Source organism: Spea bombifrons, chromosome 3 (assembly GCF_027358695.1).
Source record: "Spea bombifrons isolate aSpeBom1 chromosome 3, aSpeBom1.2.pri, whole genome shotgun sequence".
In the NCBI taxonomy this organism is placed as follows: domain Eukaryota; kingdom Metazoa; phylum Chordata; class Amphibia; order Anura; family Pelobatidae; genus Spea; species Spea bombifrons.
Genome location: NC_071089.1, coordinates 97265069 through 97272774, shown reverse-complemented (window position 1 = coordinate 97272774; position 7706 = coordinate 97265069).

The following is a 7706-nucleotide window of genomic DNA, read 5'->3' as shown; positions in this document are numbered from 1 at the left end:
GCTAGCATGAAAAAGTACAATGTGGTAAAGGGTGTCTCTTGAACAACTAAAAAGATATATATTCTCTAACTATTTACCAACTGTTACATCCTTACCTTATAAAGCATGATATTTCATTTTGTTCACTAACTATTCCATGATTCATCATATCAAGTTTCTTTTTTCTGTCTCGATGGGGATTATGAATGAATGGATTTTTTTCAGCAAAATTGATATTTAATAAGGCATGTTAAACATGTGTCTCAAAGTGTCAATTAATCAATATAATTTTCATATATGATAGAGGGAATGCCATAAGCGTTACAAGACATACATTTTGCTGTACATTTCTATTTTTTAAACATAATCTCTATCTGTATGTCTCATTCTGTTCTTGAGCCAAGCTAGAGTTTATTATGGGAAAGTGGAGATCATGTGCGCTAGCATCCTGAACAATATATAGTTCACATTTTTACTATTCATACAGATACCAACTTTGTCTTATAAATGGCTCTTACCTGTTATTGATTTCAATGCAGAATGGAAGGGTTTTTACTCAGATGGCCTTCAAAGAAAAAGACCAAAAGAGTCAGACCAAAAAGCAATTAGACATCCTTGACTCTAACCTCTCCTTTATCCCTCACATTCAGTCCCTTGCCAGATCCTGCCGCTTGCACCTAAAAAACATCTCTCACGTCCGCCCATTCCTCACTCAAGAAACTCTGGTTCATTCACTTATCATTTACCGTGACTACCGCAACACTCTTCTGGTTGGCATTCCACTGTCTCGACTCTCTCCTCTGAAGTCTGTCCTAAATGCGGCTGCTAGGCTTATCTTCCTTGCACGCCGCTCCTCTTCTGCTTCCCCACTCTGTGAAACCCTCCACTGGCTCCCTATTACCTTTAGAATTAAATTTAAAATCCTGGTACCAACATATAAGGCCCTCGATAATACTGCTCCTCCATACATTTCTATCCTCATAAGTAGTATAGTAGAGGTGGTAGCCGTATTAGTCCAGTGGTGTCAATATCAAATAACAGATGGAATAAGTATCTTGAGATAATACCTTTTTTATAGGACTAACAGAATTTTGGAATGACAAGCTTTCGGGGGCTCTTCTGCCTTTCTCAAGTCTAAAACATTTCTGAGCAAAATGACACATAGAAATAAAACAAATTTCTTCAGAGAAGCTGCACCATCTTGGCTGCTAGAAATTCCTTGTCACTGATACAACCACCACACTACCTCTCACCCTTTCTCTATGCCTTATGTTTGTCACCCCATTCTCTCAAGATTGTAAGCATGCAAGTAGGGCTCTCTCCACCTAATGTATCGGTTTATCTTAGTCTGACAAAACGGATGTAATTCATTAGAGGGCAGTGTTTGGAAATCTGCATGGTTGAACAAAATGGGGCATTTGTAATGCCTCCATAAATTGTGTATCTTCACTGCTCTTCACTGGGGATTCCAGTAACCAACGTGCAAGGAGCAACTGATTGTTTTCCTAGAAGATCCTTGGATATACAATTAAGCACAATACTTTTCTCTCTGAGTATCCAGAGCGTAGTCTATCATAATACAGAATCAAGTTCAACTGACTACAACTACCCTACAGTTTGCAGCATTTGCTCGTGTGAAACATACATAAAACCTACTTTTCAAAAAGACAAATGGGTTTCTTCACTTTCTCCTGTAAAATGCTCTGGCTCTTCATAATTCAATCAGGAAGGTGTCTTTTGAGATACCTATCCATATTAGCTATCCAATGCACAGAGTATGTACTTTGTGATACACAGACAAGTAAGGGAATTCAGTTCACCAACTCCTCTGCAATCTCTCTCTCTCTCTCTCTCTCTCTCTCTCTCTCTCGCCTTGCAAAAAATCCTAAAGATCTTCACCCAACCTGTTCAATCTGGAACGAGTCAACAACCTCTCAAAATATAGATGAATTCCGAACCTACTACTCCTTAAACAATGTATTTTCAGATCCATGTTACATATACTGTTAGCTTACAAGCACTGGACTTAGTAAGTTATCTAACGTAATGTTAGTTTTCGTTTGGCAGCGATTTTCTGTGGAACTGGAATAAAAATGGTATTTTAATAAAACCAAAAAGAGCATAAACCATCACAAATCTCCCTCCCTGCGGAAATTCTGTGCTGTAAACGCATTGGCCTTTCAGCCAAGATAGTCTTTAGTTGAACTTGATATTAGACGTGTGCAAATGGACCAAACGTGATTTGGACACTTTTTTTTATTTCCTTTTTGGTTCATTCATCTTCAGACAAGACATTTCTTGTCCTTTTGATTTGGACATAAATCAGAGGGCTTTCTACATTATAGAAACAAAATTCTGTTTTTTTTCTTTGTCAACTGCTCCTAAAAGACTTTTCTTCATCCGCTGAAGTCCACAGAGATGCCAGAATAATACAGATAGATTTGTGGAGAATAAGAGCTGCAGAAATGATTCTCTTTCTCAGTGAACCTGTTTTCGTTATTTTAGCCTCTCTGTAAACTTCTGCAAAGGGGTAGCGCCTCAGAGCACGCCCTCTTCCAATCAGGCAAGAGGGTGTGCCCACCGGCACCGTCCTTTTGGGGAAGTTCTATCTGCTGCATTGTGAGATTGTCAGTTACTAATGCTCTTATTAATTCTTTCATATGATTAAACCACTGCCCCTAGAGCTGTTTGGTGCTGCAATGCACTGTGAGGAGATGTGGTCCAGTTCAGGCCTGATATACTGTACATACTAACTGGAAGTAAGAGTCACTAGAGACATTATATTATTTACAACAGTGTCAATCACCTGTTGATAACAGGTTGTTACATGATTACTCTGAAACATAATAAGGACCTCACGGTAAACTGACATAGTCCACTGTGATATTAAACACTTCGCAAAATCTGGCCCACTTAAAACATGAAAAGATAGTTTTTCTTATCTATACAGTCAATGCAACATGTGTTGGCCTCAAGTAACTGATTCTAGAGTTCATCCCAGTCTACATGGATATCCATCAAATGTGTTTTTATCAAAAGAAGTATTCCTTTCCTGCATTTCTTCACCTCTCTTTATCTGTCTGCAACTTTAAGAATCATTAATCCCTAATACTACAACCTATTACCTTGATGACCCCTCTCTGTCAAGTTCCCCTATGTGTGCAATGTTTTACAAGATTGGGCTCATCCTATAGTTCTGATCTAGGACACAGTAAGGCTTCTGTACAGACTACAGAATACCACAAATACGCTCTGGTATTCCATCTCCTTGTAAAGATGTGAAAAGGGAGTGTCATGGATCATTCTTTTCAAGAATTCTCTTTTAAAGTCTGAAGGCACTAAAGGATAATGCCACTTTCATTGGATTTTCACAAAGTGGAGCCAATACAAGTCATAAGAGGGGATCCTAAGCTTGCACATAATTTCCTTGTCCATATTTTTGAACTGTTGTATAAAAGCTGAGGTACAAACCATTGCCATGCCATTGCATGTTGGACTAATTCAATTATCCTGCAGATCCTCGGGATCTAAAATAACAAAGGTTATTTGCCCTCTAACAAACCTTTTATGCCCTCTACCATGTTGCAGTCATCAGATGTTGTGATCTGTCACCATCCCAAAAAGTTATAATTCAGCTTAGTATAGTTAGCAAACTTGTATTAATATGTCATAGTAATTATACTAAGAATTTATATTAATTGAAACCTACCTTAGGTATATTTCATGGGTACAGCTACCTTAATTACTTCTCTCTCAAGCTGACAAAAACACAGGCAGTTGTAATAAAGTATTTTAACTAAGCCAAAAGCTCTAAAGGGCAAGTTTATGATTTCTCTTTAACGCTGCTCCTGGTGATATTTCACTCCTATTAGTAAATCCTGCACTGTTCTTGTACTGGTTTTTGAATGGAGGACAATTTTAGAAATGTTGGTTGCAAAATACATCAATCTGACTTTAATAGATAATGTTATAGGATTTGATTTTTTTACCCTGGGTTTACTTCACAATTTTGAATGTTTTCCTTTTTTGTCCAAGTGCAGGAATAAGAAAATAGATGTAGAAATGTATGTCTACCTACCTTAGGTCCACAGAATATGTCTTTCTCAAATAATAGCAAACACTTAGTTTAGATAAGGCATATACTGGTATTTCTTAGTCTTAAAACATATTGCCTCTTTTAGTGAACTAGTGAAGAAGTTAATTTCCCAGGCTCTGGGGGGAATATCCCCCTATACTTTAGTAATCCCAGCTCCTAATCCCCTGTGACCTTAGAGCCAACACTCTCTGTCTGATGACTATGTCTGCGTTTGCCAACATTGTAAAAGGAGCAATGAAATTATTTCACATCCTGGATTACATGCAATTAATTATTATTATTTATTGATTTATATTCCACATGCAGTACAATGAGAATTACCTGAGATACACTTCTCCAAGTTTATTTAGTGGTCATTCTTCCATCAACTGCAACAGAAAAATGAGATAACATCCAGAGATATATTTTTTCACAGATAATGTAATCTACCCTTATGAATTTAGCCTGCCTTCAAACTCTTAACGTAGTGCTACAATAAGCATTGAACACACACTTTAATGAAATCTTCGAAGATCAATTTTATTTTGGCTTAGTTCTGGGTATTTGCAAATATTTATGCGTGTATGATAATAAAAAAATCTTTATTTTGTGTTTGTTTATATTGTATATTGTATATATATATATATTGTATATTGTATATATCTGAAATGTGTATGATGTTTATAGCAATTGTACAGCTAACCTTCTATAATTTCAAACGTAAACCCTTCCATTATTTCAGTGTATTTTTTCGTTATTTTTTGTATATGTGGTTTGGAAGTATCACATCTTATAGAGATGTACTATTTCAATATTCTCTATACTGTTTTAGCCTTTTCCACCTTAATAAAACCCTAATAATTTAGCGAATGTGTGGACTGTCACTTTGAGATGTTGGTAAAATGCAGTATCTAATCTGTCAGGGAAATGTTTGATAAGAATGATCGTGCTCAGTTAGTATCCATTAAAAACACATTAACGAATTCTGCATCCAGAATTCATCTCCTCACATATATTAGATAGGAGTTAAAAAAATATGCAAGAATATATATGAAAGACACAATGGTTCGTATCTGTATCCCCCCCCCAAAAAAATACATGCAAAGTAATTGATGCAAAATTATTATTATTAATCTAATATTTGGTATTTATTTAATCGATTTTCCATAAATCTATGAATATATATATATATATATATATATATATATATATATATATCTAGATATATATATATATATCTATATATATATATATATATATATATATAGATATATATATATATATCTAGATATATATATATCCCTTGGAGAGGGTCTACATTCAGTTTGGCTAATTTAACGATTTCTAAAACAAAGCAGAACATTTAATATACTTGTGTATTGTAGGGTACATTAATTAAAATAATATGATGTAGTTAGTAATATTTTACATTAACGCTCAATTACGCTCTAGGTCATTTAACTGTGCATATTTCACCAAGAAATACTGTCTAATCCATCTTCCGGAAATGTTTTAGAATTATATCAGAAGAGTCTTTAAAAAAAGATTAGAAGGGCTTTATGAGCAAATCCCTAGGTTTTTTTTTCTGGATTCGATCGCATGCCATTACTTTCAAACAAATCAAATGAAAAATAATTAATTTTCTAAAACTGAGAAATTATTATGGCAGTATACGTTACACTAGGTAAAATATTTTTTCTTTTATAATAGTCGGGAATGAAAATGTAGCAAAAATGCTATTACAGACACTTGTTGGAACAGTTGTGTTTTGGGTTGCGTGAATAGAGTCTTTATTTTATGACAGCTCTATCACTAAAAGCATGACGTTTTGGCATGAATTCATTGTTTAACTTCTTGCCTCTTTCTTTTTGTTTCCTTTCAATAAGGAAAACCTAGTATGGATATATTCATAAACTTTAAAACCTTATACTTCTAAAAATAGAAGCAAAAACCTGAAAATTTCAAACGAAATTGCATTAAATATAATACAATTTCTGGTAGATTTTTTTATCTGATTATAAAAACGATTGTCTGTAAAAATTATGAAAATTCGATTGTGCATTTTTGTATAATATAACTTGCATTAGGAAAACAAATTGCAGCACAGATCACTTTTAAAGAATTAGATAACATCACAATTGTCACTTGCAGAGGACTATATTTAATTAAAGTTACCTTTGCATTTCAACAATGATGAATACGAACTCCGTATAGAAAAAAAAGGTAACAGTGTTTACTTAATTGCTTAAAGTTAGTTGGTACACGGAGAGGTTCATATGGATGCAGACCAGATTCGTCCTGAACTTCTTTAGGCTACAATGCAGTATGGGAGTATCAGGAGCACTCTAAATGATCACTAGTTAAATTATTTTGCTTTCACGGATGAGGGAGCTTTTTTTTCTCCCCAATGTAAATCAAGAGCTTTGGTTATTAAGTCTGAACACTAATCTCCAACAACTTTTACAGAATGTGCCACAGTCCTTCGCACCTGCACCATGAATAGAGGGACATTTTCTTTATAAGACACGCTTGCTGACCTTGTATTCTAAAGCGTTGTCTGAATGAGGCTAGCTCCTTCAATGTCCATACCCCCTTTCTCTTCCTCCTTTGATCACAGAAAATGTCTTCTAATTTGTCCTATTTCATTGTAACAACATTTTCAAGTCTCTGGCTTTTTTTCTCTTTCTTTTCCACTTTTTTGTTCATTTTCTAGATCACAGATCTACACAGAACATCATGTATCCACAACAGTTTTATCTCAATTTAGCAACAGACTACACCCCGATTATTACAAACTGTATACATACCAATTATACATAGTAAGGTCTACATAATATTCTGATGCATTACATTACATTTATTTATGTAGCACCAGCAGATGACAAAGCGCTGTTACAATAGGGGACAGGGAGCATTTTTTTAAGAAAGCAATTTAAAATGATGTAGCATTTAGACACCATAACATATACTGTATATAATGAACAGAAGAAAAAGAGGGCCTTTGCACGTGTGAGTTTACAATCTATCTATAAACCTGTATCTCTCTTTCTTGATGTCTTACCGTCTCATATGTCTATATTCGTTCGTTATTGATTATTTACGTTTATTTTCTATTATGAGATCCTAATTACAGAGATATAGCCCAGATCAAAGCTAACATAAAATCTTCTTTTTTCCGCATTGTATTTCTAGATTTCAGCTGGAGCATTTATCTCACTTGGGCAATACTCATAGTCCTGAAAAAAAATACTTCTGAGATGTTTACAGGAAAATAACATCGATGTACCCTGCTACATGAATGATGGATGGATAGGCGCGAGCCTTGCCATAAAACCCAATGAAACTTTCTTTGCACTGTCTGTTATTAAGTCAAGAACAAAGCATTTTCTGCATCCTTCTAAACTAATTTTGTGATTGCTTTTGGTTTTTCTAGCAATCCCAAAGGCAGACGTCGTGAAGAGAATTGGTTATAGACATTGCTATGAAACTCAGAGACAGAACCTACCCCATTCTATTCCTCACCCCCTGCAGTCAATATCATATCTGTTCAGCAAGATGTGATTAAGAAGTCTTGAAATTGCGCCACCACAACCTTCTGCGCTACTCCCGTACATTTAGAACACTTTGATGTATTGCCAAGAAACTGACTTCC